At 39.1% G+C, this 25,310-nt stretch overlaps 1 protein-coding gene across 1 annotated transcript in view; it reads left to right on the top strand.

The window, feature by feature from the left end:
- The first annotated feature begins 16,424 nt into the window (after positions 1 to 16,424).
- Positions 16,425 to 25,310, top strand: part of LOC145717739 (interleukin-1 receptor accessory protein-like 1) — a 952,714-nt gene continuing 943,828 nt past the window's right edge. The window contains exon 1 of the mRNA XM_081807968.1: positions 16,425 to 17,292. The gene's annotated coding sequence lies outside the window, so the exon portion shown is untranslated. The remainder of the gene's footprint in view (positions 17,293 to 25,310) is intronic.

The following is a 25,310-nucleotide window of genomic DNA, read 5'->3' as shown; positions in this document are numbered from 1 at the left end:
TTACAAAAGTTAAAAGAGAATTGGGATTGGGGTGTACAGGTCAGAATGAATAGCTTCAAGATGTGCAACTTTGGCACATGGGTTATTTCAAGCTAAAAATAATCAAGGCCCAAAAGACTCAGGAAGAAACTCTAACCTCCCCACTAACTGCCTAAAAAGAGTTTAGAGAGAGGACCTACTCCAGACAGGGAACTATCATCACACATAACTACAGTATTATATGAACTAGGTGTGGTAGGTAGACAGGGAGGATTTTAGCAAAAGCTGTTGGTTAAAATTCCTCTCTATGTCCCATTATTTCTGTATGGCCCAGCCAACATTGGTTTACCAAACACTCACTCTTTCATCCTCCTGTAAATAGCTTTCTCTCCCTTTGGAGTCCGAGACTCCTACCCCCTTCTCTGTGGTTCGGGATGACACATATACTTCATTTTGCCTGACTGTCTTTGGAATCTCATCACTATGTGGATTCCTCACATGTATGTAATTAAATTTTATTTTCTCCTGTTTACAGGTCTCATGCCAATTTAATTCTTAGACCAGTTAAAAGAATCTTTAAGGGTAAATAAATTTTTTTCCTCCCTAACAAGGAGAAGGGAGAAAAATGATCTGAAGGAAACAGAGCAAAGAAAGTATTGACAGCCTAGGACTTGAGAGAGAAGAGGGGCAGGTAAAAGTTTTTCTTTATTCTAGTTTCTGTTTCTAGCAAGATGCTGAAGAGGCCCTCCTGCTGGTTCCTCAAAGAGTTACCCTAGGGAAGAAACTTAAGGGGAAATCATCAAAAAGAGAAGAAAAGTGTGAGAACCACTTGTGGTGATAGATGGGGGAATAGGCTTTTCTGAACTGCTGTGTAAGCACAGGGATTTGGAGTTTGGCCTGGCTGGAAGTTACCAGACTTCTTACATGATGGCATTTGAGGGGGGCGGGGTAGTGCTTAAGGAATACTACTCTGGACTCTTCTTTGGACTTGCCTTGTGTCTTCTCTACATGTTTAGCAATTCAGAGCTTGGGTTGAAGTGTAATCAAAGATAAACAAAACTGGGCGCCTGGGTGGCTCAGTTGGTTAAGCGACTGCCTTCGGCTCAGGTCATGATCCTGGAGTCCCTGGATTGAGTCCCGCATCGGGCTCCCTGCTCGGCAGGGAGCCTGCTTCTCCCTCTGAACCTCCCCCCTCTCATGTGCTCTCTGTCTCTCTCATTCTCTCTGTCTCAAATAAATAAATAAATAAAATCTTTAAAAAAGATAAACAAAACTGGAATTAGTTAAAGCAGTCAAAACAGATTTTATTCAGTAACTACTGCAGTAGAGGGAAGAGGTGAGCTCAATTCTGATTTGCTCAGAAGAGAGCAGGTGTTTTAAATGGGGAATATGGAAGCAGGGAGCTGGTGGAGAAATCTGGGAAGAGAAAGATTACCAAAAGCAGGTAAGAAGGTTGGTCAATGTGAATGTAACTAGGTCACCACTGGCATTTATCAAAGTTTGGCTTCTACATTCCCATAGAAACTGAGGCTGAGGCTCCATCCTTCCTGATGACTACATTTCAAAGGAATGGCTTTTAGTTCCTTGAGAAAGACACTCCAGGGTTCTAGGAGATACATATACATCTCAAAGGGACAGAGAAAGGATTTACAATTGTATGCTTTTTTTTTTTTAAACAAATGCACTCTGAAAGGGAAGTCAGGGCCTATCATCAGGTGTTGGCTAGAACAAATGGTAGATTCTTTTGGTAGCCTTTAGTTTTTCCAAATAGGAATGGGGGTGGGGGGGAGACCAGGTTGTCCCACGGATGTGGCCATGCACTGCTAGACACTATGCTCAAGTTCAGTCAAGTCTCTTAGTGCAGGGCTTGAGCTGGAGCCATTCCTGTTGAGAGTTTTTGCAGTTCTCAGTGTCCACAGGAATAAAATCAAGTCTGCCTGGAAGCCCTGTGCTCTTGGAGCATTGAGAAAATAAGAGGAGAGAACTGAACTTCTGGTGTTCATTTTTCCACCTCTCCCTGTCTAAACACCCAAGCTGGGAGTTTACAACCTCAGGAGTGTCTCCTAATGTTTTCCTGCTAGGGTAGAAGGGATGCAGATGGAAGCTGCCACCTGAGGGAGCACAGTGACTGGCTGTGGTTCTGGGATACCTGTTGGTATTCACCTTAGGGCTTATCTACTTCTCTCCACTAAGCGCACTGGGGCTGAGTGAATTGGGTGCTGGCTTTCTCCTGATGTACTGCCTAACGGGGCAGTCAGTACTCTGGAAGGGCCCGGCCTGGGGGGGTTGGGGGGGCAGGGCAGGGGTAGGGCACAAGCCAAAAATAACAAGACATTCTGAGCAGCACAGTTAGTTCAAAAGGAAAACATACCCTGGGATTACAGATTCCAGTGGAAGCAAAAAGTGCTAGAATGACAAAGCAAGAATTTTTAATTTTCTGAAAAATATCGTGTGTAAAAAAAAAAGGTTGAAATAGAGGGTTGAAGAGCAGAATACTGAATTTAGGAATAAAATTGAAGACCAGACTGAGGAAATCCTCCAGAAGGATAGGAAAGGAGACTATAAAAATAAATCAAAAGAAATGAAAGCTGGACACAAAAGTGCTAACACCCAGAATAATAGGACACAGAAAGAAAGAAATGAAGATGAGAAAAATATATGAGGACATATGGAGAATGAATTAACAATTCTCAAAGACTTCAGATTGAAAGGGCCCAGAAAGTGCCAAAGTGGAGAAGGAAAATCTCTTTTAAAACCACACCTGGACATATTATAGTGAAATTTAAAAAAGACAAAGACAAAGACAAAATTCTAAACACAGAAAAAAAGAGCAGATGCCACACAAAGGAGGAAGAATCAGATTGATGTCAGATTTTTCAACAACACTAGATGCAAATGGGTGTTTTCAAAGAATCGAAGGAAAATTACTTTGAACATAGTATTTTATATCCAACAAAATGTCATTTAAATAAGAGTACATGATAAAAACATTCTCAGGCATACAATATTTCAAAAGCTTTGCCACACAAAGACGCATTTAAAACACTTTTAGGTAAGTGCTTAAAAGAAAAGGAAAGAAAAGTCTGGAGATGTTGCAAGAGATATATGAAGTAAAGGTTATCAAATAAATATCTTAGTAATGGTGTTGTTTAAATAATAAAGATAAAAAAACCCAGGAAAATATATCCATAAAAGCCAATTGCTTAGACTCTAGTTTAGTGACTAAGTTTATCATGCATATGAACACCTGGAGCTCCAGTTTACTTGTGGATTCTGATTCAATAGGTCTGCAATGGGGCCCAAAATTCTACAATTCTAGTTAAGTTCCCAGGCGTTCTGATGCTGCTATGCTGCTAGTCCTTTGATGACATTTTACGTAAAAGCTAGGGACTAGGATCAACAAGATGGGTGTTGGAAGGAGTGGGAGACAAGGAAGGAGAGAACACTTGCTTTATTCAGGGTAAGACATAGCTTCAATTAAGAAAATAAGACAGGAGTAAAAAGAAATGTAGGAAAAGATGGGCACATTGAAATAACAAATTAAATGGTAGCAATAATAACAAAGATATCAATAATGACAATAACTATAAATAGAAGAAAACTACCAATTCAAAGATACAGATAAGTGAATTAGGTAAAAAGCCCAGATTTAAATTTAAAGGATTTATGTGAGAAACATTTAAAGCATTAGGACATGCAAAAGTTCAAAGTAAAAGAATGGGGAGAACAAGACCTATCAGGAAAACCCCAATCAAAACAATATTGATAGGGGTGCCTGGGTGGCTCAGTCGATTAAGTATCTGCCTTCAGCTCGGGTCATGATCCCAGGGTCTTGGGATTGAGCCCCACCTTGGGCTCCCTGCTCAGTGGGGAGCCTGTTTGTCCCTCTCCCTCTGCCGCTCCCCCCACTTGTGCTCTCTCTCTCAAATAAATTAATTAATTAAAAAAAACCAATGTTGATAGCTATATCATACTAAATAAAATATACTTTAAGACAAAAAAAAAAATGTCAGGACTGTCTGAGTCGTGCCACAACAGAAAGGTTTAATCCACCAAGGAAATATAATAATTTTACACATGTATACACCAATAAAATAAGCTCGAAATATATATATCCTTATTATCCTTGCAACTGGTGAATCACTAAATTCTACCCCAAAACTAATAATACAGTATATGTTAACAAAATTGAATTTAAATAAAGAATTTTTAAAAATTGATAGTACTGTATTAATAAACTTGCTATTATAGTGGAGAATTTCAATACACCTCTCTTGACTATTCACAGGTTACACAATAAACAATTCAGCAAAGATACAGAAAAAATAAGTAACACAATTAACAAGATTAATTTAATGGAGATATATAGAGAGAGAGACAGACAGAGAAACTCAGGTAGTTATTTCTGTGTCTCTTAGGGAATATACAGTTTTACTTGCACATGTGAAATATGTATAAAAAGTTGATCATATAAAGAAATCCTCAAAAAATTTCACATCTCATATCGAACCATAATACAATTATGTTAGATGATTTTAAAATTAAAAGTATCTCTGAACATATATGGAAATTTAAAACACACACAAGACTAAATAACTCTTCAAGAAAAAATCACAGTGAAATTTGAAAATTAAAAAAAATGAATGAGAGAAACACTACATATCAGAACTTATGAGATATGATAAAAGTGCTTTGAGGCAGACTTAATAGCTTCAAACACTAATATAAAAAAGAAAAAGAATGACTTGTGTATCTTTCTTAAGATGTTAGATTGATAGAATAAATCCAAAGTAAGTAGGAGACAATAGATAACAGAAAACAGGATCTCAAAGAGATATCTGCAGTCCCACGTTATCTGCAGCATTATTAGAATAGCCAAGATATGGAAAAATCTAAGTGTCTGTCAACAAACGAATAGATAAAGAAGATGTGGTATATATTTACAATGGAATATTATTCAGCCATAAGAAACAAGGAAACTGCTCTTTGAGACAACATGGATGGGCCTTGAGGGCTTTACGCTAAGTAAAGTAAGTCAGACAGAAAAAGACAATTACTGTGTGATCTCATTTATATTTGGGGTCTAAAAACGCCAAACTCCGAGAAACAGAGAGTAGAGGGGTGGTTACCAGGGGTTGGGGGTGGGGAAAATGGTGAGATATTGGTCAAAGGGTACAAACTTCCAATTAGAAGATTCATAAATTCTCAGTAATATACAGAAAAGAAAGGATAATTATGTGACAGGATGGAGAGATTAGCTAATGCTATAGTGGTAATCAGTGTGCAATATATACATGTATCAAATCAAGACACTGTACACCTTAAACTTATACAATGTTATGTGTCAATTATATTGCAAAGCTGGAACAATTAAATCTGATTTTAAAAAAAGAATAGCAGAAATAAAAATAAAAGACGAAAATACAATTAGAAGGTCAACAAAATATATTATGATTGCAATGGGGGATATAATCACAGATAAAGAAAATATTAGCTAGAATCCAGTCCTCACATGTGTAACTCCAGGGTGAGCCCTAGAGTTCATTAACAACTTTATGGGCTCTCTCTTCTGAATTCCTGCTCCTTGCAATCTTTCTGGTACTTCTCTGTTCTCAGTTCCCACCCTTTTTGTTTCCCTGGCCAGAAACCTGGAGTTCTAATTACCCAACCCTGGCATGCTCTTCTGTGGACTTTCGTGATTAGACCATGGTCTGGCATGAGCGGACAGGGGACAGAGCGAAAACAAAACTAACAAAACAAAACAAAACAACAATGGTTTGTCCTCCCCTCTTGGAACTGCAGAACAGAGATTTCCTCCCAAGTTTTCAAGTCTCACTGGTTCCAGCAACTGCAGCTACCACGCCCACCGCCACCACCACCACTGGATGAATTGGGGACTGGGGCACAACAGAATGGAGAAAGGGAGAGAAAAGTTGCGGGATCATGGGGACAGATTTCCAAGGAGCATTGGTTCCTCTTCCCAGTCCTGGAGCTCCCTCTCTGGCCTCATTTCCATGTCCTGGTTGTGTTGACCTCAGTTTGGGAGATAGCAAAGGGGGAAAAAAATGATCAACTCAATACAAATTCAGTCGTACTTCAGATTCTGGTGTTCATTCCTGATCTGCCTACAACTATTCCCTTTCCAGGGTTTCAAGTAGTTGTCCCACGCATTCTGTCCAGGTTTTAAAATTGTGTTCAGTGGAAGAGCAAGAGTAAAGTGTCCTTATTGCATTTTATCCAGAACTGGAATGAATATCCTTTCATAAAGTTAAAATAATTGAAATGTAAAATCTGTATTCTTAGAGAGTACCTATAGATGCAATAAAACTATATGACAAAAAAATCAAAGGAATAACGCACATGGGATTCAGGATGATGGTTTTTGTAAGTGGGGGGAGGAAGATGGATAAGTTGACAGGGGTACCGTACCATATGCTTTATATAAGTTAATATCAAGTTGCTTACTTTTGTTTTGGATGGTGCTTTCTCAAGCATGTCTAACTTCATGAGAGACAACTAACCAAATAAGTGCATAAATGAAACTGGGCTGCACAAAGACCAATAAAAATGACTATTAACCAAGATTCATAAACAATACGATTTTGTATACCTGAGAGGCAAAAAAGAATGAAAAGGGAGGAACAAAAGAAGAAAAACATTTTTTTCTTGCCTTTGAATGGGTCAGAAGCTATAGATCAGGGTAGACTAAGCTACTAACAAATGAACCTGAAAGCTCTGTGGCTTATAATGAAAGCTTGCTTCTTATTCACACAAAGCCCAGGGCTGATGCTCCTGGTTATGCCGCGATGACTAGGACCCTTCCTTAGCAATGACTAGGGAGCGTGGATCCCTCCGTCTTATGATTCCACCATCCTGAAGGCCCCTCCCTCAAGCCATGCATATGAAGAAGGCCTACATGAAAACAAAGACAGAGGGAAAAGACCGCTCTGGAGATTTTAGCCATCTATTCTGGAAGATGTGTGCAACCCGTCTGTCCACAATCCATTAGGGCCCCAGCTAGATGCAAAAGGACTAGGAAACATCTTGTTTTTAAGTATTTAAGAAGGAAATGCAATAAGCTCCCTCCAGGACCAGCTCTACTATCACTTATTCTGGTTTTTTTTTTTTATTCTTATGTTAATCCCCATACATTACATCATTAGTTCTAGATGAAGTGTTCCATGATTCATTGTTCGTGCACAACCCCCAGTGCTCCATGCAGAACGTGCCCTCCTCAACACCCACCACCAGGCCAACCCATCCTCCCACCCCCCTCCCCTCTAGAACCCTCAGTTTGTTTTTCAGAGTCCATCTTCTGGTTTATTTTAATATCCTTCTAATAGCTGCTACACACATACACACCACACAAAGACACTAACACAAACTGAGTATGGGCATCCAGTTATTAACAACATCTATAATATCCTTCTAGTCTCCTGTATGATTTACTTAAAGAGTTGTTTTTCTCAGTTTAAAAATTAGTTCAGAAGGCCATACAGGTATTTACATAATGTTAACACATCCTTCATCGTACTATTCTTAAGTGTTCGAAAAATTGAAATATTAACGTTTTTCCTTGAAAGGTATAATTTCATCACTTCTCTCTTCATTTAACAGAAACATAATAATTCCCTTAGATCTCCTGTGGGAAAAAGATAAACAGAGCAGAGCGATGCACAGAACCAAGAATAACACACTCTGCTGGGGAAAATTGCACTCACCATTTTTGCTGAACTGCTACTAACTCTTTCGTTTACAGATGGCCATTATTAAGAATATTAAGTCAATAAAGGCAACATACAAGCCAAACATGAAAGTGATCATTTTGGCTGAATGTGGCATAAAGGAGATAATCAGATGTTTCAGTGGCAGATAAGAGTAGTGATTAAGAGGAGGTACAATTTCCAGCTTCGCCACTCTGAGACACTGAGCAAGCCATTAATAGTCTCTGTGCCTTGGTTTCCTCATCTGTAAATCAGCCATCACAAAAGTACCCATTTCTTTTGAGGATTAAGTGAATTAACACTCATAAAATGCCTCCAAAGGTACCTGGCACGTAATAAGTACTGAATAAATGCTAGCTATTATCATTTCACAAAAGAATTAAACAAAGCTTTGATTGACACTAAAAAGTCAAAGGCATGATTATCTTAATTATTGAGTTCCTATTCTATGTTAAATTATACTAAATTAATTATGTTTCAAAAAGAGAACCCCATTTATTTCCTGAAAACATCTTTTAAAATAAACAAACGTTGCCTTTTCATATCCATTTCACAGGAAGACCCCCATATTTTAATATAAAATATTTAGCTTTCACAAGTATCTGCCAACAGTTTATTAATTTTATTGATTATTTTTAGTAATGTAGCATTGGTGTGGGAGTTAGGCTTTCTCTTTCTTCTGGTTTTAAAACAAACTTTTTTTTAAAACTTGTTAATGAAATATGAAATATATACAAAAGTCCACACATTATATGCATACAGCTCAATGAATTTTCACGGTATAAATACATCCAAGTAACGAACATCGGGATCCAAAAAAACCCAGAACATCACCAGCACCCCCAAAGCTTCCCTTGTGCATCCTAGATTAGATTAGTTTTGTCCTTTCTATAAATGCAACCTTACAGGATGTACTCTTTCGTGTCTACCTTCTTTTATTCGACATTATATTCCTGAGATACAAATATATTTTTGCAAAAAGCTGTAGATTGTTAGTTTTCATTCCTGTATAGTAGCCTGCAGTATGAATCTACCATAATGTATTCCCCCATTCTACTGCTGATGAGCATTCCAGCAGTTTTCAGCTTGGAATTTTTTTCAATGAAGCTGCTGTGAACTTTCTAGTGCATGTTTTTGGTAAACACATGTATGCATTTCTGTTGGATAGATACCTAGAAATAGAATGGATGGCATCATCGGTTATACGTATGTTTAGATTTAATAGGTAGGCACTTTTGAAAAGTTTTCCATGGTTGTTGAAGCCGTTTTTACTTGATCATGAGTAGATACAAGGTTGTAGCTCCTCCAATTCTTTGCCCACAATTTCTATTGTCCATTATTTCATTTTGAACATTCTGGTGACTGTGTCATAATATTGCCTTGTGGTTTAAATTTACATCACATCATGTCTAGTGAAGTCCGTTACCTTTTTATACATTCGTTTACCATTTGGGTATCCTCTTTTACAATGTGTGTAAAACAGACTTCCTCAATTGGCGAATGTCTTTCAGTATTATGTTCATTATTATTATAACTAGCTGCTTAGAAGACGTAGAATCACCTACCTGGCTTGCAATGAACAAAGTTGGACTGGTCCCGAGACCATGAGTAAAGAATACTCCCATATTCTAGTCAGAGATAGGGCTAGTCCTAATCAAAAACAACACCAGTTTACTAAAAAGAAAAAAAAATGCAAGCAAGCAATATTACTTGAAGGGCTGGTTCCCTTCAACTCTACAGCTAATATAACAAAAACAAAACACTAACAAAAATAAAAACATCGGGTGGTGCACCCGGCTGGCTCAGTCAGAAGATTATGCGACTCTTGATCTTGGGGTCATGAGTTTGAGCCCCACGTTGGGTGTAGCGATAACTTACATAAACTTAAAAAAAAGAGAAGGAAACAAAAATAAAAACATCCTTGTCTCCATTTACACCACTATAACATTCTCTGGGAAAGAAAAGAAATGAAAACAAATTAAAGGTGAAATGAAACAAAGCATGCTTCTCTCAAACACGTACTATGTGCATATGCTACAAGACCCCCAGGAGAAGGTTACCCTATTAACTTCAGGTTTTACAGGAGAACATGGAGACACAGAGAAAGCAAAGAATTTTCTCAAGGCTAGGCAGTGATAGGTCAGGATTCAAACCAGATCTGATTATATCAGCTATCTCTATTATGTCCTCAATTTATCTTTTTAAAGAAAAGGCTGACAGGCAATATGGCTGAGTCGTGCCAGAAGAGAACTCCTACCACTTCCTTGTTTTGTGAGTTTAAATAACTATGTCATTTGGCCGTGTGAGACTCAATTTCGTCTGACTGAAATAAAGAAATTATTCAAGGTTATCTCTAGAGCCCCCTTCAAAAACGGATTCTATGATTTTAAGCGCTTTTCGATTTCTACTACCAGGACCAGTGCTGTTTCCTTCCAAGTAGAAGAAAAGTGGGGCGCCTGGGTGGCTCAGATGGTTAAGCGTCTGCCTTCGGCTCGGGTCATGATCCCGGGGTCCTGGGATCGAGTCCCGCATTGGGCTCCCTGCTGGGCGGGGAGCCTGCTTCTCCCTCTGCCTCTGCCTCTCTGACTCTCATGAATAAATAAATAAAACATTTTTTAAAAAAAAAGAAAAAGAAAATTGGTCTACTCAGATGTTACTCTTCATTCCCAGTCTTCACTCATTTTCTGATTTTCATTTTGCTCATCCCTCAAGGTCAGTGAAATGACACATACCTGTTTGATCTTGCCTGACTCTTTGAGGCTGAATTCTGATCTCTCCTCTCGTACTCACCACGTTGTGTAGCACATGTGTTGTTGATAGGTCTCTCTCTACTGCTAGACTTGAGGTCCTTAAGGACAGACACTGTGCCTCAGTCATCCCTACAGCCCCAACACCTGGTGCTGTCAGTGCTGTCTGGCATGTGGCATGACAGAGAAATGGAGAAATGAACATATTTTCTATTTCAGCTTATACAGGTTGACGATTTAAAAGCTAGAGATGGGGAGGGGTGCGCCTGGGTGGCTCAGTTTGTTAAACATCTGCCTTCGGCTCAGGTCATGATCTCGGGCCCTGCTCAGGGAGAATCTGCTTCTCCCTCTGCCCCTCTTCCCCCCACCCCCACCCGCTTCATGCTTGTGCTCTCTCTCGCTCGCTCTCTCAAATAAATAAAATCTTTAAAAGCTAGAGATGGGACCTCTATGATTATTTCTTGTTACCCTCTGTCTTAGGTTCCCAGACACCAAGCACAGGTGTGATTACAGGCAAAGTCCCAGTTTGGCCTTGATTTCACAAGGGACCTCTAGAATGTAACTTGTGCCTCAGAGTCCCTCTGAACTATAGTCAAAAGAGCAAGGGGTTCATACTCCCATATCAGTCAGTCACTGGCTAAGGTGGAGGAGGGTTGTAAACACCCGGCCCTTCCAACTCTCATTACAGGCAAGTCGAGCAGCACCAGTAGCCCAAGAACAGTGGTTCAAGAGGTTCCCACTGCTGGCCTTAAATGCAAGGCACAGAGAAGAGAGTGATGGCTGTGAGCATACGAAAGAGGGTCTGGGCTGAACTTTTGACAGTGCCTGCTTTACCCTTTTCTCCCATTCTATTTCCATCTGAAAAATATTATAAATCTAGTATATTTAGGATACACTGGTATTTGATTCCATATTTTATGCTCTGAAACATTAGCTCATACCACTCTCCTCCTTCACTAAACTATTTCATATGCCTTAATTACCATGAAGTGCCCCGAATCATTTCAGTGGAAGTGGTCCTCCATGTATATATAGTAATACCATTTCATTTAATTTCCCAAACCCAGAAGACTTTTAATTCTGCCCTACCTCTTCCAAATCATTCAAGGCTGGAAAAGTTATTGTCATTTTACCTGCTTTGACCATAATATCTGAAGCCATTTGTGTGGGTATGTGATCAATTTGAAGTCAAATACACCGCCACAGGTCATGCGTCCTGGATATCATGAAGCTTGATGGAAATACATATAAAAAGTAGCAAGTGGTTTGTTTCAGTAGAACCATATGCAGAGATCAGAAATTCACCAAGAAATAGGGCTTTTAACTCCTGAGTTCTCGTCAGATTCCAATAAAACAAGCTTTAGGAGAGCAGCAAGCTTGCCTAGATAGACCCACAGTGATATCTCAGGACCTCCAACCGTGCCTGGCACATAGTGGGATTTCAGGGCACATTCCCTGAATCAATTACAATTTTACCCACCTGAAATATTGTTCTGTAGTTTTATTTAAACTAGTTGTCAGCATGGAATGACTTCTGCACTCCCTTCTGAAAGTGGGTGAATTTCCATGGTGAGCAATTCCTCTACATACAGTTTGCAAATCATTTTGGGAACCTTCCAAATGAAAGACACTGTATAAATATACCCTCCCACCGGCAGCCAGCCGGCTTTCTACCGGGGATGCATTTACATCACTTATGTACATAGTGTTTCATTTGGGGCATTGCTTTTATTTTTATGACCATAAAGGAAATATTCACAGTATGAACAATAATGTAAAGTGCATTCAAGAAGATATATATTTGTATATTTTTATGATTTGAAACTTAGATATCTGAAAGAAAAGCAGACATGGCATTTTTCTTTCCCATTGCTGTTTGCTTTTTCATAGCATTCTTTATTATTTCTGAACTTTATGGTAGAATTTTGCTGAAATGCTCAAGTCTTTGTCTGCACATCATTTGAGAATATGTGGTGGTGCGTTCAAATGAATGTTGCTGGCAAAAGGTCTGAAAATGAAGGGTGCTTGATTTTGCATTTATTCATATCTGTAATAATAGTTTGCTTTAGTGTTGCCTTTTTGTGCATGGAGTCCTCTGTAAGGGGAGAAAGAGAACAGTAAGCAACTTTAGGTATAAAACATACTTTCTAAGTAACTTAGCATGATAATGGGGACTTGCACAGAGAAAAGAGACTTTGAAGAGACATATTTTAGCCTTTATAACAAAAGGGGGGCTGATTCCATAGAACATTACTGGAGAGCTAGACTTTGAATTTATCTCATACAGAAAATGTTTAATGAACTTTTGGAATAAGTTGCCAACAGAGTTAAATCAAAACCTCGATAAATTATGTACTTACCTACACAAAATCATCTGCATGCAAAAGATGAACGGAATTATAACTCCTTAATTTATACATTTCCATAATTAATTAAGTCTAAACAGAGTGAAATATCCCACGTTAGACCTATTTTCCAGATAGTCTAGCCTTAATTTCATTAGATTTAATTTCATTAAAAAGAGGAGCTACTGTGAATATTCAGAGTATTTTTTGCATAACAAAACATCCAAAAAGGTAGATTAAATAAAACTCTTGCTCACTGAGGGATGATGTGAAATGTGGACAATTAAATGTAGGCTACCAATGGTTAAAGGCAGACTCAGTAAGAATTTGAGTTCATTTCCTGTGTTCACAATTCTCTCTCATACATGCAAAACCTGGTATTTTCTCACTTTTTACTGCTAAAACAATGAAAGTGATTTTTGAAACCCTAGCTATAGGGTAGTAATGTTGGGAAATAGCTCGCTCAGGTTATTTGTGGCTTATAAAGGAGATGTTATTGCGTTCTCCATCTCCTCAGTCAGAATATTATTGTAGCTAAACTCTAATTTCATACTCCCAGTAATACCAGCTTTGTTTCATTAAAATGAATTTCTTATTTAAAATATCTTGACATTCTTCTTTTTTATTATGAGAAAATAAAACAGCAGTTCCTTCAGTTGAGAGAAGCTAGAAGCATGGAATTGATCTGCAGCCAGTTTTTACTACAAACCCCATAATGCTTTGGATTATAGCCTACAATCCCCACACTGCAGCACCAAACTTACTGTTAACCATCCCGATACTGGAAAAGAAAAAGAACAGAACATTTGAGAAGAACTTTGTAACATGCAAAGATTCTGCTCGAATAGTAAATTATTAATTTTGGCAGTGTTTTCAGATTTGTTGGCCTTTTTCTTTACTAAAAAAGTCATATTTATGAATACGTGCACTATTTTTTCATCCTGAACGTAAGGTCATTTATTCTCAAACAATGTGCCCAGGTATCGACTCCCCTTGTCAAAGCCTCTTTTACACCCAGCATTGAGTTGTGTAGTTTTTTAGTCCCCCCCCAACTTTGGAGGGAGGTCAGCTTTTTTCAGATTTTAAAATAAAATCACAATACATTGTTTAATGCTCTAAACATCTGCAAATGAAAATTTGGTGAAGTAATTAAAATTCTTAATTAGATGCACCTTGCAGCTGCTGTTAGTCTTAATTGGCGATAATGCAGCTACATTTTGTTCTGACACATATCTTCAGAAGAGTTAGAGAGAGAACTGAAGGGAGGCAAGAGGAAAATGTTCCCACACAGTTCAAGATAGTTCGCACAAAGAGGATCCCATGGCAACAAACAGCGAGGCCCGCAGTTGGCTCTGAGAGATCCAGGAATAGACAATGCTTCACCTTGGATTCAAACAAATACTTTCCTTCCTGGATCTGAAGAGAAAGCATTTTAAATCATCTCTTGCAATAAGATTTAAATGGTCAAATGTTCACCTGTGTCTTTAATACACTTTTCAAAGCATCTGGAGAGTCTCTGCATACAGCCCATGTCAAGGTAATAATCAGGACTCATGCTCTGTGCAAAGTCACAAACTGGCCAAAGCCTTGCAAATAAAGGACTTGATTTTTGTACCATATGGAGCTGGAATGGACCTTGGCAACCTGTGTTTTTACAGACAAGGAAACTGAGGCCAAGAGAAATTTAAGTGATTCCCTCGGGAAATTATGGCTACTTAGGAGTAGAAATTAGACTCAAATCTAGGATTTGAGCCTACAGTCCAGAACTTTTACTTCTACACTTGCTTGAAGCAATTAAATTTGTTAATTGTGCCCCTCCCAGTCTGCTTGAGGTCTAGTTCTTCACTTAAATGGGTCAGCTGAAGGACTGTGATAGGTGTTGAAAATACAGCTCACCGGCTGTGAGAAGAGGAGAATATACCTCCCCTTCACCTCAGGTCCTCGGTTTACTCTGGATTAGAGCATGTGGGGAAGGAGCAGGAGGAAGAGAAGGACTGGCACACAGGAGGTTAATCTGGGTGAGTTACCACCAGGGAAACCGTGTATGTCAGCCTTGCCCGCACACTTTAACCGGATCTTCCCTCACCTTGGATTGAAAATTTCAATATAATGCTCCCTCCTTAAAAATACAAATTGACCGCCCTTTCGTCTCCCAGTCCCCATCAGCCTCACCTGTGCCCTGACCGAGTTTGGCTTGCATTCGTTTAGCTCGCGTTTCACCGAATCCGTGCACGCGTTTCCTTGATCTTCAATTGTGTCTTACTCTCCAAATTAAATGAAGACCCAGTTCTCCAGGGCCCAGGCTGCTTTACCTATTTATTGTTTTATGTGGGGCTCATCCTCTTAAACTTTACATTACAAAAGCTTGTGGGAGTGGGTTAAGGTTTTCTAGAACGGGGGCTACAGGTGGTGTCTGGGAAAGGTCGAAGAGTGGGGCGAGGGAGGGGTGGTGACTGCAAAAGTGTTTCTCAGTCCTTTAAATGCCCTGCCCACCCCACTGTCAGAAACTGACACTGTGGTTGCCGCGTAAGCATTAACCCTGCCCTAGAGTCTTGCTTCTCCAAGTGTGGTCCATACACCAGCAGCATTATGATGGCTCAAGGACCAGTTTATTAGAAATGCGGACTCTGAGAACTCGCTCCAGACTTAACTGAATCAGAATCTGCATTTTAACAAGACACCCAGGTGATCATGCCTACGTTCAAGTTTGAGTAGTACAGAATCCAAGGTGGGTATTATACTACCCCAAGGTAGTATAAAGGGCAAGGATCTTAAACTGCGCAAATTTCCCAGTTTAATTGACCGGAACCTACTTGGTCCCTCTTTTCCCGTTAGGACTCCATCTCAGAATCCTGCGGCGAACTCGGTTACGCGGTGGAGGGGAGGAGGATCCTCTTCAGTCTCCTCCTCTCTGAGCCCCGCCCCCACCCCCACGCTCCCAGAGAGCCTTCCACCAGCACCCACCTCCCAAACCCCTCTCCCTTAGGGAAAATAACGCTCCTCCCCACTGAAAGAGCGGCGGCCTGAAGGGTTACCGCCTGAAGGACTTACAGTTTACATATCAATACAGGCTGAAGCACTTTGCAAAACTGCCCTTTAGAAACAATTATCACCTTGCCCCCTGAGGTTCGGAGCAGTCCCCTCCCCTCTCGCACCCCGCTCAAAGTGATATTGAGAATGGTTCTGTGGGGGCAGGGGTGCAGGGACAGAGGGCGATCGCGCGCTATAACAAATGTGCTTTAAAGAGAAGAGACGAAAAGGAGGTTACTGTGAGCGTGTCAGTTTAGGCATCGCTTTCTGTACCTTTCTGCCTCCTAGAGAAATGGAACCCTAAATCTAAGGTGGCTTCCGCAGGAATGGATAAGCGTCCCCATTTGCCGTCCAGTTTTGCCTGGAAAGACAGATTCCCGTTATTTGAGGCCTCTCGGGGTCTTTTCCAAAAGATTTCCAAGCTACCCTCCTTTCTCTTTAGTCCTCGGAAAACTAAAACTCTCAAAGCGGTGGCGTTCTGTGGATTGGCTAGTACTAAAATATCCATTGGGTGGCAGTAACACTATCCTCTTTATGACTTGCAGCAAACCCAGAGAATGCATTCAATCAAATGAACCGATCTTGTAGAAACACTGGAATCATTTATGCATTGCAGTTTCTCTTTCTTGTTTTCGCTCCTTCTTTCCTGGGATATTTTGAGTGGATTGTGGCTATTAATCAAGATCTCGAGCTATTCGTGGTTTGCTTGTCGTTTTCGCTCAGGATTAGCATCATTCAAGGCAAACGCAAACCTGCTTTTTTTCCCCCCACTCTTTTCTGAAAAATCATTTTTGGGGGCTGCTGAAGAGAGCTAGGACCCAGGAGACACCTTCCCAAACAGCAGGGGTTGTGTGCTTTCACACAGCAGTACTGTACAAGGAAAACCCCGTCGGATCTGTTATTGCGGGATACTTGTGAAATATACATAGGATTCTTTCTTATGGCTGCATCCCGGATCTGGAAATTTTACTTGGGGACCAAGAGGATCTGAAGGGCTACATGTATACAGAAGATTTGCAAGCAAGATTCCGATTCTTGTTATAGAGCTCGCAGACTTCCTCACTTACCGGCCTTTTTCCTTCCTCCTTTTTTAAAAAATTTCTTCCCTCTTTTTCTGCTCTCTCCTCTCTCAGTGTCCCCTTTTCTATCTGCCTCTTCTTTTTTCTCCTAGTCGTCTTCCCCCCCCCCCCCTTGCTCTGCACCTGGATTGTATCTTCACCAAACAATCGGGCACTTTGAGAACTAACTGGAGGCAGTCTTGTAGGGAAGAGCTGTATGGAATTATCTGCTTTTATGGTGAACTTGGCATTTGTGAATGGGCATCTTGTTCACGATATTAATTGCTAGCAAAAACAAGAAAAAGAACACAGGAGTAAAACGTGGATTTTTCTGAATACGCATTGTGATGACCAGCAATTACCTTGCCGACTGATATCCAGAGGAGAATAATTTGGAAGACTGTTGTGGGTAAGGTCATTTTCTATATGCAAACCCATCAGTGGTGTGAGCAAACTTGGGTGTTTGTAATGGGAATGGGTGACTTGGATGATTGCTGCATCGCACTGATGGCTGTGATGTGGCCGTTATTGGCACTGAATGGAATAACTGCAGTTGGGCGTGTTGGTGTGTGTGCATGTGCGTGTGTGTGTGTGTGTGTGTGTATAGGTCTGTATTCTGAGTGTAATTGAAAATAAATCAAAGCATCACTTCCCCCTCCAATTATTTTGATATGGAAGAGTGTCTTGAATTAATTCCGGGTAGACACTCTATTGTTTCGATGCAATATTTGTGGCTCCTGTGTTCTGGAAGGGGTAGCAGCAGTGAAAGGAACACTTACTGAAGAGCCCCATTTAAAATGAAAGGAGCTACTCTTTATTCATTAAAAGAAATATGTTTTCAACTCAGTGCAGCATTCTGCTGCATTTCACAGCCGCAATGGGACCAGGGACATCCCACTTGTCAAGTTCTTAAACTTTAAGGTGATAATCGTTGTTAATTATTCTCTAGGTTGTGATTATGGGAGATTATTAAGTACCCTGGGCTACTTTTTTATCCACTGGATTATCGTTTGGAATGAAAAGAAAAGAAAAGAGAAAGCTGAAAATGATGAGCAAAATAGAGAATCGTGCAATATTATTTTAAATATCACCGAATGCTTTCTTTCTCAAGTTCAATAGCCCAATAATATAATTATTTACCTAATACCCTAAATAGCTGAAGCTGCGACCCACGTGCAGGGGAGTTGAAGGTCTGGAAGCAGAGACCATCCTTCTATTGCAATGCAGCCAGCTTTGGAAATGCAGGCAATTACACACTTCCCTTAACCTTAAGTTGAGGATGTGTCCTATCTGCTACATCTATTCTACCCTTTCAGTAAAAAGTTAGAGACTAGACCACGAAGGATGTTTAAGCATATTCTGCCTGGGAAATGGGATAAAAAAATCAATATTGATGACGTGGTTCAGTGCACTGTACTGCAATGCTAAAGTCCCATATTCAGTACCTATGATGAGAGAATGGAGCATTTACATGTGTTATAAATCTCACCTGGTAGATTGATCTGAAGGGGAGGGGAGAAGATATGTGGATATGTAGGAAGATGGATGGAAGTCGTGCATAATCGGTGATTATGTAACTTCATTACATCAGCGAGCTTCAGTCAACGATAGTGAGATGAAATGATTGTATAGAGGGAGGCTCCATCACCCTGTTAACTTTTGAAGGCTTGTAACAGCTAACAGAGGAGGAGGAGGGCAGACAGAGATTAGCTCCGAGGGTCCTGTAAACCCTGATCTCTGTGGCAAATTTAGCATGAGTTTTCTCATAGTGAGTTTCTGAGGGACAGCAGATCTATGTAACCTTTAGAGCTGGACAGGACCAATTTTAGCCACACCCGTGGAGAGTCAAAATGAGTCCGCAATGTTTCACAAGTGCCCCGTTGTGTAATTGGGGCTGATGATCCCAGCCAAGGTCATAGTTCTGTACCCTATGATTGACATACATGACCCCAACTGAGCAGAAAGTTAAATTGGTTGAAATGAAGACAGTGAGCAGAATGACTATTCAGGGTCCTCTTGCATTTTGCCTGGTGGAGCTTAATGCAGATTTCAGCCTGGTGTTTCCCTCATAAAAAACGATTGCTTCCACAGTGTGTCAGAAGTGAGTGTTGTGTACCTTTATCTTTGCCTTGACAGACCTCTTTCTGGGCCATTTTAACCCTCAGAGAAAAGAGAAGTAAAAACCTTCCAAGGTAATAATACCTTGTTAAATTAGAAAATAAATGGCAATGAGTTCATTATTAATACAAATCTCAAAAATAAAGAGCAATCAATTTTCAAGTTTTACTTCTTGAATGGCTTAAGGGACATGTTGCAGTCGCCTGTGACTTTTACCATGAGATGAGATAAATGTACTGTGCTTGCTATACAGAGGGGGGGAATACTGCAGAACAAAATGTCATTTACCCTGATGTTTTATTTGGACTTGCGATTTTTTTTAAAAAAAGAGGATACACATCAGCTCCTTTTTGGCCTTCTAATGTTTCGGGATCTGTTTTTCCCTCAATAGATTCTAAATTCCCTCAAAATGCAACTCTGCTGAAATCCTAACCCTGTGGAATTAAATTGTCTTTTCATCTAGTTGTGCTATTTCCTATTTCCCTTTACATTTATTTTCCCAAGAAGGCTAAGGGACTTTTCTAGCATGGAGATGAGATGATTCTGTTTTTCCTGTGGAGTCAGGTGCAGGATCTAGACATCTACTAAGTAACTTTGCGAAGATCTGCTTACCCCAAATCAGGATGGTGGAATGGTGGAATGAAATTTTGAGCTCCGATATTTGAGACCACTTTAATATTTCTGCAGGACGTGCCTAAACATTGATGTATTGTGCCAGTGGATTTGGAGGTTTGGTGTTCATATTGTGGAGAAAATTGGATGTGAAGTTAACTCCTGATTCCTTCCTTCAGGGGTCAGGGTAACACTACGGCTGCTTCCAGGCTGTTAGTCTCCAACTACGTACAGAAATACAGTCTGTGATGATATTTCATGTATTCCTTATTGTAATATTTTATAAATGACTTCCTCATTTGTTTTCTGACATATGCCACACATATGTTACCAAACAGGGCATATTCTGGAGGCTTTATAAGCTCGGTAGGGGAGAGAAATAATGCTAGAAAGAAAAAGAAGTCTCTGAAAAAAGATACTGACCATCAAACATACGGACCCATGTAATTGCTGTCCTTTTAACTTGAAGACTGCATATATTCACATTAGGAAAGATAGTTTTGGTCATTTTAATGGCACTTTGTAACCTGTTACTTTCTTTTCGTAGACGATTATGTAACCGAGGCAGGTTATAGCATTTTTCTTCAGTATCCTACAAATCAGTAATAAAAGCCTTTGCTTAATAGGAAAGCACTTAAACATGAAGGCAGGGAATAATTTAAAATATCTATTTCTCTATTTCATTGCCCTTTTATCAGCCCAAGTTATGTAGTTAGATTAGAAAATATTTGGGGAAGATAGCAGAAGAAATACCATTTATAAATATGAAAGTACTCATTTTATTTCCTGACTATTTGCTTCAGTAAAGTCAGGATGTCTAGCTGATAAGTAATCACAACATTCCTCAAACTAGGAAAAAAATTAAAAGAGATGTTTATTATGTTTGCAGTGTATGTGAACAAATCATGTTATTGTTAAAATGACATTTAAGAACAACTGAACTTTTAGGATTAATTTAAGATTTATATTTCAGATTCTTTTAGTCTGTTACAAACTGAAGTGTTTGGGATCTATTTTGTCTCACAACAGATATGATCTTTGCTGTTTGGTAAATCTCATGTTTTTATAAAGCAGACTATAAAATGTGTGGCACCCAAAGCACCCAAGTGTTGATTAATAAGATTTAAAAGCAAGTTTTCTGGTCATGCTCAACTTACAAAGCATCATTGTAATAGCACCATTTGGGCAGCTATAGATAAGACCGTGTCAGCATTTTTATTATTAAATTCCAATCCTATTTCCATTAGTTGTATCAGGAATGTCAAAGAGGAAGGAGCCCAGCTCTAAGAGACATCCAGGTATTGTGGAATTTGGGGCTGAGTCAGAGGGCCCCTGTTGCACTTCAGGCTCTGTCAGTGCCTTGTGACTTCTGACCCTGCGTTTCACCTCTCAGGATTCAAGATAATCCTTTGAAATCAAGAATCCTTTAAAATAGGATAGTTAACATTTTGCACTCAAGAAAGAAGACGTATGTCTAAGGGCTCACCATCCAGCCATGCCTTAGAAATATATGCAATTATTATTAAGGGTTCCCCAAAGTTGTATGAATTTAGCAGTGCATTTTTTCCTCATACTCTTATTGTAAATCTTTGTAGGCTCTCTCTAGTCCCAATTACAGTTAGCTGGTAGGTAGTATTGTTCAGTGAGTAAGTAACAGACGAACTGAAGGCTTTGGTTGCTAACTTTCACTCAGTACTCCATTTTTTCAGAAGTACTCATATGGGAATATAGTTGCCTTAAGTAACTAAAAAAACAGTTGGTTTTGAATAACATTCAAAGAATGGTAACTAAGGGTTTTGTGTGTGAGAGTGTTTTCAGCTGATTACTTGGTGTTTTTTTCTTTTTTTTTAATGCTCCTGAGTACTCAGGTGTTTCTGTTTTTGGCACCAAGAGTACACAAACAAATGTTCACAAACTTGATGCTACTACTTTAAATTGGGTCAATTGACCAAAAAGCTACACTCTTTTGTCACTTTATTACCAAAAGCACAATGCATTTGAATACTAAGTGTAACAGAGGGCATAAGAATATAAAGATAACGGTTCTGTTTTGGAATTTGCTCATTGCAATAATTGCGAACGTTCTTTAGGGGGAGGCAATCCCCCGTGTGTCACCACTAACACTGCATTTCTTTAGTGTTCTTGTATCTTGGCATAAATATATTTACACATATAAGAAGGGCATAGGTGGTGAAGGGACCTTCCATAGATGTTTTGAAGTGACTGGAGAATCAGGTGAAAAAGTAAGTTTTTATATATTGGTGAAGGTAAAATGGGAAAATGGAAAATTAACCCTATAAATAAAAGTAAATGTACATGGACTTAAACAACTTTCCTGCTAAAGAGCAACCTTCTCTTTCTAAATTCCCAGTGTCTTACTTTTTATGTTAAGTATCCCCGATATTTCTCTGTTTCAGATTAATTTGATCATGCATGTTTATCTGACTTCACTGATGCCTGTAAATAGCCAGCATTTTCTTGGTTTCCTATATTTTTAAAATGCATATTCCCTTATGACTTATGGAACTGCTTTAGATTTGCTCAGGCATATTTACAAAGGAATATTATAGGAATGTAGACAGCCTTGTTTATTTGACAAATTCTGCTAATCACCTTACAAATATGCTTTTTAATTTCCACCCAGAGAATGCCACCCTGGAATATCTTATACTGCAGACAGCATCCCATTACAGGCCAACCACATGGCTCAATGGACATTCCCTTGCTGCTTACCCTGACCATTGGCTTACAATGAAAGAGCCTTAATTGACAGGCCTTTTTGGTTCCCCTGTGTAGAAACAATATGCAGGTGTCAAAACTCTAAGACTCCTCAGGCTTTTAGCTTTGGAGAAGGGATGACTGACCGGCCCGATGTTGCTTGCCTATCACAAGATCTGAAATTGCCAAACAGTGAACTGTGAATAAAGCAGAGGGAGAAAGGAAAACACTTTTACTATTTTTCTTCTGAAAATCTGCTCTTTCCTCTTTTCATATTAAAACATTCAAAGTAATTTTTCTCATGACAAGCTATTCAAAGAGTGTGTTGTAACTATGTTCATACATATAAAATGCAACAAATGGCACTGAGCTGTTTTGTTCATACAAGAGTCACATATCTAAGAATACATATTTAACAGTAAAATTAGATTGTATTTTGTAATATTTCCTAAGTCAGGAAATACTGTGTGTGGAGTTTCGACTCAGCAAAAAAAAAAAAAAAAATGCAATGGACTGTGAATTGTGATCATATAATTATAGACTATCACTCTTCCAATATGTTTGTTAATTATGTAACTTACACTTTATGTGAATTATAATTATAAATAAATCACTGTATGAACAATCATAATATTATTCATAGCAGTTTATTTTGTCATGGCCTGATCGAAGTGATCTAATTGGTAGTTTCTTGCCCTATCAACATTTCCGTGTAATACATCTGTGAGTTAGTATAGTGATATTCATCATTTTCTGCTATAAAGTTCCTCTTTATAATTAAAAAAATTGGGAGGCCACTTGATCATAGTTGTACTTTCAGTATCAGTTGATTGAGCAAATGCATAATAATAATAATGATAATTATGCATATGATCAGTCTTTTAAAAATGAATTTGACTGTGTATAGTCACAACAGGGTCTATTTATATCTTTGAAATATATTATTTATCTATATAAAAAATTTGGTGTATATTCTAGATTCTAGACCTCTTGGAGTAACTCCTGCAGCCCTGGTAAATAAAAGGCATATATGTCTACACTCAAAATACTTGCATTACATATGCACATGCAACATGTTATCTTACATACAAAATAAAAAGCAAGTGCATATGATGGTGAAATGTGGATCAAAGGAATTAGATTTTTGGATGTGTAGAGTTGGAGTATCTAGTTTCCTAAGAATATATTTAAAATTCCAACACAGGTAAATTCACTTTCAAACTTTAAGATTGAACTATTATAACATAGAATTGTCTGATGTTATGGAATACTTGCATTTTAAAATATAAAATAAACACTATTTTTATCATAGTCAAATGGAAATGAATTATTATAAATGTAGCCAGAGCTGATTATGGTAGCCTCATACAAATCTAATGAAATTATATAAAGTGTAGAAGTATACAGATGCCCCATTATGTCATTTTAGCCAACAAGGAAATTTTGACCCAGAGGAATGAAATTAAGTTTCAAGATCTCACAGTTCATTTGCTCTCTCTCCCATGATGTGTGATTCCACTTTTCTGATATGATACAAGCCCTCAGCTGAGTATTTTAGTTACGTAGCAATATGTCCTGCCATAAGATATTTTTGTAGTAGTGTGAAGCATAAGAAAAGTAATTGTTCTTGTTGAAGCTAATTTTAGTGCATCTCATCTTTCGGCCTCTCACTCAATTGATTCGCGATCATTCACATGGCACCCCTCTCGGAATCTGTGGACTTTATTTTTCCTTTATGCACACCATATACTCTTGACCTCATTTGCTCTCTGGAGACACAAGACAGGGAAAGTTGGGAAAATAGGTCACTGGTGGGGCATCCTTGCTTTTCCATACTGTCCTCTTTCCCATTAGCTTTCTCTCTCCCCACGTGCAAGGAATTGCTCTTCTTTGGAGCCCCTCCTTTTTCTTGACTTTCCCACACATCCCACAATGGACGTCTCTGGCTTTTAGGATTGTGTGCTGCCTTCTTGCTTCCAAAGTCATCCCCCTAGAGGTCTTATCAAAATATATTTTAGCCACATTTGACCCCTCTTTGAAGAGATGGAATTCCATATTTCATTTCTTCACCAACAGGTTCACTCTGCTTACATAGACCATAATAATGAACCAATTTGGGAATAATGATGGCAATATTATTTATATCTGATTTGCCGAGCTACCACCACACAGCTACTAAGTGAAGGAGATACAACCATAAGGATCTCTGATTTTTGTTAAGATGTGTAACATATGAACCACTGGTAATATGCTAAAGGAAAACATTGGGAATAATAGGTTTTGCCCCTTCATATTAGGATAGTGACATTTGGAGAAAATATGCCGTTATTTTTTTTTTCTGACCCAGATAAAAATGGCTTCAGTAGATTGCATTGTAGCTGATAAGGTGGAGAGGGGGCTGTGGAGAACATCCTCTTATTCTGGTTGGATCTTGCAGAGCCCTCTCGTCTTCCTGAGTAGGCAGCTGCCAAACATACCTGTTTGAAGAAATGACACTGGCTATGGGTACCACAATGTTCCCAACCTCTTGCCAACTTTATTTCAGAAGGAACACAGTCAGAAGAGCTAAACACAGCAGTAAAAATGGAAAGCCAAGAGACTTAAAATGGTATCAGCTATTTTGTGTAAACAAAGCTTCATGTGGCCAAGGGAGAAAATTTGAATGTAACAAATGAATCTGATGGCTCGCAGTGTTAGGCTTTTGAATACCCCTGTTAAAGCCCCTAATTGTTCTCACCATGACTGAACTCCTGAATGGTACTCAGGAGGTTTCCAGTGCCACAGTGTGTAGAGTAAATGCATTCAAGGGGTTTCTAGGGGGTTTGGACTCTGCTACTTTCCCTTGTCGGGGTTCTCCTCCAGGCCCATAATAACACAGTCACAGAGCAAGCCGCTCCGACAGTGGGTGTGCTCATCGCAGTGAGTGAACAGTTTAGCTTAGCTCCAGGAGGCCGGTGCCTGTCTGTTTTGTATTTCCAG

The sequence above is a fragment of the Leptonychotes weddellii genome, chromosome X, assembly GCF_054177405.1.
Source record: "Leptonychotes weddellii isolate Sample4059 chromosome X, ASM5417740v2, whole genome shotgun sequence".
Classification (NCBI taxonomy): Eukaryota; Metazoa; Chordata; class Mammalia; order Carnivora; family Phocidae; genus Leptonychotes; species Leptonychotes weddellii.
This window is presented reverse-complemented; position numbering and strand designations above follow the sequence as displayed.